Genomic DNA, 9537 nt, shown 5'->3' with positions numbered 1-9537 from the left:
TGTCACGCGATCGCATCATCCAGGCGTTCGCGTCATCAAGCGTTTTGCCTTGCCACGCGTGCGCGTCATCCATGCCTTCGCGTCACTTGTGCAGTTTCCAATCCGCGGGCCGCGTGAGCCATGCGTCCGCGTCATTTATCGCTGGTCATCTCCTTAATTTCTTGTGTTCCTTCTAATTTTGCAAGCTTCCTTTCTAATCTCCAAGTCATTCATGCCCTATAAAGCTTGAAACACTTAACACATAGATCACGGCATCGAATGGAATAAAGGAGAATTAAAATACAAAATTAAAAGTTTCTAGGAAGCAAGTTTTCAACCATAAAGCATTTTTAGGAAGGAATTTTAAATGCATGTTTATTTAATGAATAAGTGGGTAAAGATTTGATAAAACCACACAATTAAACACAATATAAACCATAAAATAATGGTTTATCAATAACATGATGCAGCTTGTCTTTCTTTTGCCCCAATACAACACCAATTGAAAAGTCACTTGCATCACACATAAGTTCAAAAGGCAATTCTCAGTCTGGGGGTGTGATGATTGGTGCTGTAGTAAGTTTTCTTTTTAAAGTTTCAAAGGCATGCTTGTAGTTGTCATCAAAGATGAAAGGATTATCAATCACTAGCAGGTTGCTTAGTGGTTTTGCTATTTTTGAAAAATTTTTGATGAATCTTCTGTAAAAGCCAGCATGTCCAAGAAAACTTCTTACTACTTTCACATTAACAAGTATAGAAAGCTTTTCAATGATTTTTATTTTTGCTTTGTCAACTTCTATACCTTTGCTTGAAATCTTATGCCCAAGAACTATCCCTTCAGAAACCATGAAATGGCATTTCTCCCAATTCAATACTAGATTAGTTTCTTGGCATCTTTTCAAAACAAGAGTTAAATGATGCAAGCAAGTGTTTCATGAATTGCCAAAGACAGAAAAATCATCCATAAAAACTTCTAAAAACTTCTCCACCATGTCAGAAAATATAGAAAGCATACACCTTTGAAAAGTTGCAGGGGCATTGCACAGCCCAAAGGGCATCCTTCTGTAAGCAAAGTCTCCAAATAGACAGGTGAAGGAAGTCTTTTCTTGATCCGTGGGTGATAAACCACTATTTTATGGTTTATCTTGTGCTCAATTGAGTGATTTTTATCAAGTCTTTGCACACTTATTCATACTAATTGCATGGTTTTATATTTTCCTTCCTAATCTTGTGCTATGATTGAAAACATGTTTCCTGGGCCTTTAAATTACTAATTTTAATCCTCTCTTATTACCATTCGATGCCTTGATATGTGTGTTAAGTGATTTCAGGGATTAACAGGGCAGGAATTCCTTAGAGGATGGAAAGGAAGCATGCAAAAGTGGAAGGAATACAAGAGGTTGAAGAAATTGCTAAGCTGTCCAGCCTGACCTCTTCTTACTTAACTTACCATAACTTGAGCTACAGAGGTCTAAATGAGGCGGTTCTAGTTGCGTTGGAAAGCTAACATCTGGGATTTCGAAATGATATATAATTTGCCATAGTTTCCCTGAAGAAAATTGACGCGCACGCATGGTTTTGCAAAAAACCAACGACCTGTACGGATCAGAATTTGCCCCCGGCAATTTCTGGGCTGTTTCTGACCCAGTTTTCGGTCCAGAAGACACAGATTAGAGGCTGTAAAGTGGGAGAATCCATTCATTCATGAGACAACATTCATATTCATAATTTTAGGTTTTAGATGTAGTTCTTAGAGAGAGAGGCTCTCTCCTCTCTGTTAGGATTTAGGATTTAGGATTTCTCTTGGTTTTAGGATTGCTTCTTCTCAATTCCAGGGTCAATGTTCTTTTAATTTAGTTTCTCTTATATAATTTTATTTATTCTATTACTTTGGTTTATCTATTTCTCTTGGTAATTACTTATTTAGCCAAATTGGCTTATGAACTCCATGTTAGATTTGATTTCTTTATTTATTGCAAATTGAGGTATTTTAGATTTATGGTTGCTTTCTTTTATTTGTGATATAAATAATTTGGATTTTTCCCCTCTTGGCTTGGGTTGAGTAATTGGTGATACTTGAGTTATCAAACTCCTTGTTGATTGAGAATTGGAATTTGCTAATTAGTTTGGATCCCTCTAAAGCTAGTCTTTCCTTATGAGTTGACTAGGACTTAACGAATCAAATTGATTAGTCCACTTGACTTTCCTTTATTTAGTAAGGGTTAACTAAGTGGGAGCAACGGACAATTCTCATCACAATTGATAAGGATAACTATGATAGGATTTCCAGTTCTCATACCTTGCCAAGAGTTTTTCATAATTATTAATGTACTTTCTTGCAATTTATTTTCCTTGTTTCCTATTTCAAAAAAAAAAAATCCAAAAATATACTTTTCCATAACCAATAATAAATCATACTTCCCTGCAATTCCTTGAGAGACGACCCGAGGTTTAAATAGTTCGGTTATCAATTTTGTACGAAAGGATTCTCTGTTGGTTTAGAAACTATACTTACAACGGGAATTTATTTGTGAAATTCTTCATTAGCAAGAATCCGTTCGTCATTGGGATCCACCACTATTTGATTGTACCCAGAATACCTGTCCAGGAAGCAATAATATGCATGGCTAGCCAATCTTTCCAACATCTGGTCGATGAATGGGAGAGGAAAATGATCTTTCCTTGTAGCATCATTCAGTCTTCTATAATCTATGTACATCCTCCACGTAGTCACTGTCCTTGTGGGGATTAACTCGTTATTCTCATTGGAAATGACTGTCATTCCTCCCTTCTTTGGCACAACCTGCACTGGGCTCACCCAAGAGCTGTCAGAGATTGGGTATATGATTCCAACATTCCATAGCTTCATCACTTCTTTTTCAACCACCTCCTTCATGGTTGGGTTAAGTCTTCTTTGGGGTTGAACTACAAGCCTTGAATCTTCCTCCAATAGAATTTTATGCATACAAATGGCAGATCTTATGCCCTTGATATCATCAATGTCCAACCCAAGGCTGTCTTGTGAGCTTTCAACACTTCAATCAGCTTTGTTTCTTCTTCTATGTTCAAGGAGGAGTTTATGATCAGCGGCAAGGCCTCTGCTTCTCCAAGAAATACATACTTGAGATGAGGAAGGAGAGGCTTTAACTCTTGTTTTGGCTTTTCCTCTGCCTTGCTTTCAAAGGAGATTTCTACCACTTCCTCTTCTATGAAATCTTGTTCCACCTCTAATTCCACTTCTTGTTCTTCCTAGTTGTTATCTTCCAGTAGCTCCTCCTCTACTTCTTCTATCATTTCCACTCTCATGTGCTTTTCCTTCTCTAGAGGGTATTGCATGGCCTTGAAGACATTGATGATCATTTATAAACCACTATTTTATGGTTTATATTATGTTTAATTGTGTGGTTTTATCATCATCTTCACCCACTTATTCATTAATTTAGCATGCATTTATATTTCCTTCCTGGAATTAGTACATGATTGAAAACTGCTTCCTAGATATTTTTAATTATGCATTTTAATTCTCTTTTATTCCATTCGATGCCGTGATCGATGTGTTAAGTGTTTCAGGCATTATAGGGCATGAATGAGTTGGAGATTTGAAAGGGAAGCTAGCAAAAATGGAAGGAACACAAGAAATTGAGGAGATAACCAGCGAGACGTGACGCGGCCGCATGGACGACGCGACCGCGCGGAAGAGAGCAAATTGCAGTGACGCGGCCGCATGGATGACGCGACCGCGCGGCATGGAACAGCACGAGTGACGCGGCCGCATGGATGACTGATAAATCACTATTTTATGGTTTATCTTGTGCTCAATTGAGTGATTTTTATCTACTCTTTATCCACTTATTCATACTATTTGCATGGTTTTACATTTGCCTTCCTAATTATGTGCTTTGATTGAAAACATGCTTCTTTGATCTTATATTTGCTTATTATTAATCCTCTCTTATTACCATTAGATGCCTTGATATGTGTGTTAAGTGTTTTCAGATATTATAAGGCAGGACTAGCTTGGAGGATGGAAAGGAAGCATGCAAAAGTGGAAGGAATGCAAGAAGTTGGAGAAATTGCTAAGCTGTCCAGCCTGACCTCTCTGCACTCAAACGGCTATAACTTTAGCTACAGAGGTTCAAACGACGCGGTTCTAGTTGCGTTGGAAAGCTAACATCTGGGGTTTCGATTTGATATATAATATGCTATAGTTCCTCTGAAGCTAGGCGACGCGACCGCGTGATCCATGCGGTCGCGTCACAGTGACGGAAATCCAGCGTGGCAAAATTCGAAACCAGCGAATTCTGGACTGTTTTTGACCCAGTTTGCGGCCCAGAAAACACAGATTAGAGGCTATAAAGTGGGAGACTGCATCCATTCATGAGGAGGCTCTCATTTTCACAATTTTGGGAGTAGATGTAGTTTTTAGAGAGAGAGGTTCTCTCCTCTCTCTTAGGATTAGGATTTAGGATTTCTCTTAGTTTTAGGAGTGACTCTCAATCCCAGGTTCAACGTTCTTTTACTTTATATTTATCTCTTACGTTCAGATACTTTAATGCTTATATTAGTTATATTGCCTATTTGGCTTATGCTACATTCATGTTATGATTTTCTTAATTAATATTATTTGAGGTATTTTCAGATTTAAGATTGCTTTGCTTATGTTGATGCTTTTAATTTAATTTAGATATTTTTCTCCCTTTTGGCTTTGGTTAAATAATTGGTAACACCTGAGTTGTCAAACTCAGGAGTGGTTGAAATTGGCAGATTTTGCTTTAGCTAGGATTGCTCTAACATTAATCTTTCCACAGGAGTTGACTAGGACTTGAGGATCAAGCTAGTTAGTCCACTTGACTTAACTAAGTGGGATTAAAATCCAATTCTCATCACATCTGATAAGGATAACAAGGACAGGATTTCCAGTTCTCATACCTTGCCAAGAGTTTATTTTACAGTTATTTATTTATATTTATTGCTCAAAAATATACCTGTAAGCATTGCCCAAACTTCCAAAACCCCCAATTTACAATCTTCATAACCAATAATAAGAACATACTTCCCTGCAATTCCTTGAGAAGATGACCCGAGGTTTAAAATACTCGGTTATCAATTTTAAAGGGGTTTGTTACTTGTGACAACCAAAACGTTTGTACGAAGGGATTTTTGTTGGTTTAGAGACTATATCTACAACGCGACTGTTTCTATGAATCTCTTTACTGGTAAAAAAATCTCGACGTCAAAATGGCGCCGTTGCCAGGGAATTGCAAACGTGTGCCTTATTATTGGTTATTGTAAATATTTGCTTATTGATTTGTTTTTATTTTTATTTTTATTTTTTCACTTTTTCGTAAATTAAGAGGTTATTGATTTTTATTTTAAAATTTTTATTTTATCTTATCTTATTTCAAAAATCAAATTTCAAAATTTAAATTTAAAAATTTTTTCAAAATTCAAATTCAGAAATTTTCAAAATTCAAAATTCAAATTTCAAAATTTAATTTTCAAATTCAAAATTTAAATAACCTTTTAATTTAAATTTATTTTTATTTTTAATTTTTTATTTGCTACTATGAACTCTCACCCCTTTGGCTATGAGTCTGGTTACAATAATGTTACAAGAAGAAGAAATTACAATGAGAACAGGCATCAAGGTTGGAACAATCAATGATGGGAGGAGCCACAAGGATTTGATCAACCCTCATGGCAACAACCACCTCCAGTGAACTATCAACAACCACCACCATATGCCTATGAACCCTTTCCTCAACTTGACTTTGGACCACCATACTCACAAGCCCCTTTCTGCCATTCACCTCCATATGACCCTAACCCTCAACCACCATACCAACCACCTTATGAGCCATATGAACCATATATAGAACCACCCCAATTCCAATCCAATCACTCCCAACCACCACCACTTTCTTTTGTATCATGTCCAAGTTCGGCAACCCGAGAAGCAGAGGATCACCTAAGGGAAACAGTAATTAAATTTCAGGCAACCGTTCAACAACTGCAGCAAGCATTAATTCAATGGGCTTCTAGACGCTCAAATATACAAGGGTCAACCACAGCCCCATGTGGACAATTTCATGAAGAGCGTAGCATGAAGGAGATACCAGAAACCCCAGTGGACAAGACAGAGAATGAATTCGTGCTAGAACAAGTAGAAGAAGCTGTCATTGTTCAAGAAGAAGAGTTGGTTGAAGACTTAGGAGATGCAGAACCTCCATGGGAAAGTCAAGACATAGAGCCTCCTTCCAAGACGGTTGAAATTGATGCTGAGGAGGGTGTACAACCTCCAAAGCATATCATAGTTGAAGACTTGGAAGAGGTTAATCAAGAGATGGAGATTCAAGAAGAAGAAGCACAACCTCCCATGCCCTTGGAAAGCAATGAAGAGGAGATTGAATTGAAAGAGAGCTACCAAGAGGAAGAGGTTGAAATTGAAGAAGCTTGCAAAGAGGTGGTAATTATCAGAGAAGAGCACAAGGGAGTGGAGCTTGCAATTTCATTGAAAATACCTCCCCCTAAGTTGTCATCATCCTTCACAACATTCAAGTGGGTAAATTTCATATCCCTTAGCTTTCTAATTCCACTTGAATATGGGCTACTGGAGACGGATGGTCAACTTAGAGCTCTTTGTGACATTAAGAGTAAGAGAAAAATGGCCAGTGGTAAGAATTGTCCTGCAAGGTTCATCATGGTTGGAAGCTTTAAGTTTAAATGTAAAGGTTGGTATAGAGCTCAACTGAATGGGTCTAGAAAGTTGTTTGGCCGCCTACGTGAGAATTCAGACTGCTTGCCACCCGGAGGGAACAATATTGCTCAACCAAAAGATGGGTGCAAAGGCAAGGTCTGGGACCCCGGAATTCATTCTATCGATCACCACTCTTGGGGCCTAGTCACTTGCTTTAACTTACTTGAAGGCTTTCTGCGTCTAGTATGGGACCCCGGAGGTTACTGGGGATACAAACATTGGTGGAGATTCCTAGATGAATACAAGCATAAGCCACCATAACAGGAAGCTCATCAAATGTCCAACTTAAGGACTTTAACTAAAAGTGCTAGGTGGGAGACAACCCACCATGGTATGATCGTCCTTTTTCATTTTTATTTAGTTTTATTTGTTTTTGAATTTTATTTTACTTTGTTATATTGAACCTGGAGTTTTGCATCACATTCAAATTAACACTGCATTCTGCATTTTTCAGATTACAAAAAAAAAAAAAAGAGCACGCGACGCGACCGCTTCAGCGACGCGTCCGCGTTGCAAGGAGATGGGAGATAATATTAATATGAACAGAGAGTTTCGCAGGAGCAGCACTGGAGGCATGCCAATGGCACAAATCACCCCACGCGACCGCGTCGCTGATGCGACCGCGTCATATGGGAATAATGGCCTCCCACGCGACCGCGTCACCCACGCGGCTGCGTGACCTGAAATCGGCGTAAAAAGGGTGTATGGCAAAAAGTTGAGCTGGAGTTGGGCTGGACTCGTGCTAGTAGCAGAAGCCCTAGCACGCGAACGCATCACCCACGCGTCCGCGTCATATTGGAAATAAGGCCACCCGCGCGATCGCGTCGACCACGCGACCGCGTCACCCTGGATTTTGGCAAAACCAAGTTTTGAACAGAGAGTTGTGTGACCGCGAGGCTGCACTCGCGCCACTAGCACAAAATCAAGTCACGCGATCGTGTGCCCCACGCGTCCGCGTCGCCTGACCTTATTGCACATCACGCGACCACATCACCCACGCGACCGCGTCGCCAACGTCGCACAACCTATCCAGATTAGTGCCAATTTTCTTATCTTTTCTTTTCTAATCCTAATTTCTTCCTTCTCTCTCCTTTCTCACTTTCTTTTTCTACTTCTCATTCTTTTTCACTTTCATCTTATTTTATTTAATTTATTTGCATACTTTCATTCATTTCATATTTTTATTTTTCTAAATTTATTATTGGTGTTCAAATGTTCTTATTCAACTGTTACATCTTTTCTGGTATTTTCTTGGTGCTTAATGACTTGTTTAATTCTGATTGAGTAATATTATTCAAATCAATGCCAATCTTTTATATCTGTATTACTTTTGCATTGACGTGAATTTATATTATCTCTCCTTCCCCACTCTCTTTCCCATTGTTGTACATTTTGTACCACTGGCATGCCATGGCTTCTATTGTTTTCTCACTTGGATGTTGTAGCTACCATGTAATTGAGACCCTTATTATTTGGCATTAACCTACCCATACTGTATTTATTTTCCTATCTTTATTTCTGGGTTACTCTTCTTCCCTTTTTCTTTCAGGATGGCCACCCGGAAGAGAACCGGAAGACGTTTGCATGGGGAGACAAACAAGTCCATCTGCACAATCCTTGAAGAAAAGCATCAATTGGCACAACCCATCCACCTGCACATCTTAGTATGCACCGAGGACGGTGCAATCTTTAAGTGTGGGGAGGTCGATACCGATCTCGATGGGTTAGTACTTTTCTGTGTCAACACCAATGTTTAAATTTTCTTTATTAAATTAGTTGTTGCATTTGCATGTTTAATTGCATGTTTATTTGATTTTTGCATTTAGTTACTACTTGGTTAAAATAATAAGTTTCTTCTTAAGATCCTATTTTTGAAATATTTCACTAATTTAAATAAATAAAAAAAATTTTATGTGTAAATTTGTTTGAAGTTGTATTTGGAACATGGTTTTTTGAGCCAAAGAACGCACAACCTGTGAGATTTTGAGCTTATTTACATGGTTACATTTTTTAACCATAAATTTTTATTCCTGTGTGTTTCCTTCTCTATGATTGTAATCTATATTTTGTTCCAATCTATATGTCTATTATTTAGTGTATTTACATGCTTGCATATGATTGAGGCCATTGTTTAATTTTAGCTCACTTATCCCAAATAAGCCTACCCTTTAAATCACCCTTGTCAGCCACTTTGAGCCTTTAATCCCCATTTATTCTATACTTTACCACATCACTAGCCTTAAGCAGAAAAATAATTAAATATCCCAATTGAATCTTTGGTTAGCTTAAGATAGGGATTGTGTAATAATTAAGTATGGGGAAACTGTGGGAACATGGGTTAATAAGGGAATGTATCATGTTTCTAATTTATTTGAATATTGGGAATTTGGGAACCTACTCATGAAAAATCAAAATAGAAAAATAATGGAAAATCCATGTGCATTGATAAGTTATGTTTGCTTTTATGATTCAAAAAAAAAGAAAAAAAAAAGAGAAAGAAAGAAAAAAAAAAGAAAAAGAAAAAGAAAAAAAATATTCAATAAATAAACAAATAAATAAGGGGACAAAATTACCCCAATGTTAAGTTAATGAAAAATCAATGCACACGTGATAAAAATTAAAGAGAATTTAGTACATGAGTATGGGAATTATACAAAAGTGAGAATTATGGGTAGCTAGGTATGATTTTAAAGTTATATAGAGTATATGTATATTAGGTGAGAGCTTAGGTTAATTGAAGATTCATATTATAGCTCACTTGGCCATACATATATCCTTACCTTTACCTCAGCCCCATTACA

This window comes from Arachis ipaensis, chromosome B6, assembly GCF_059453495.1.
Source record: "Arachis ipaensis isolate K30076 ecotype BB chromosome B6, ASM5945349v1, whole genome shotgun sequence".
Taxonomy (NCBI): Eukaryota; Viridiplantae; Streptophyta; class Magnoliopsida; order Fabales; family Fabaceae; genus Arachis; species Arachis ipaensis.
Note: the sequence above shows the minus strand (reverse complement) of the source record.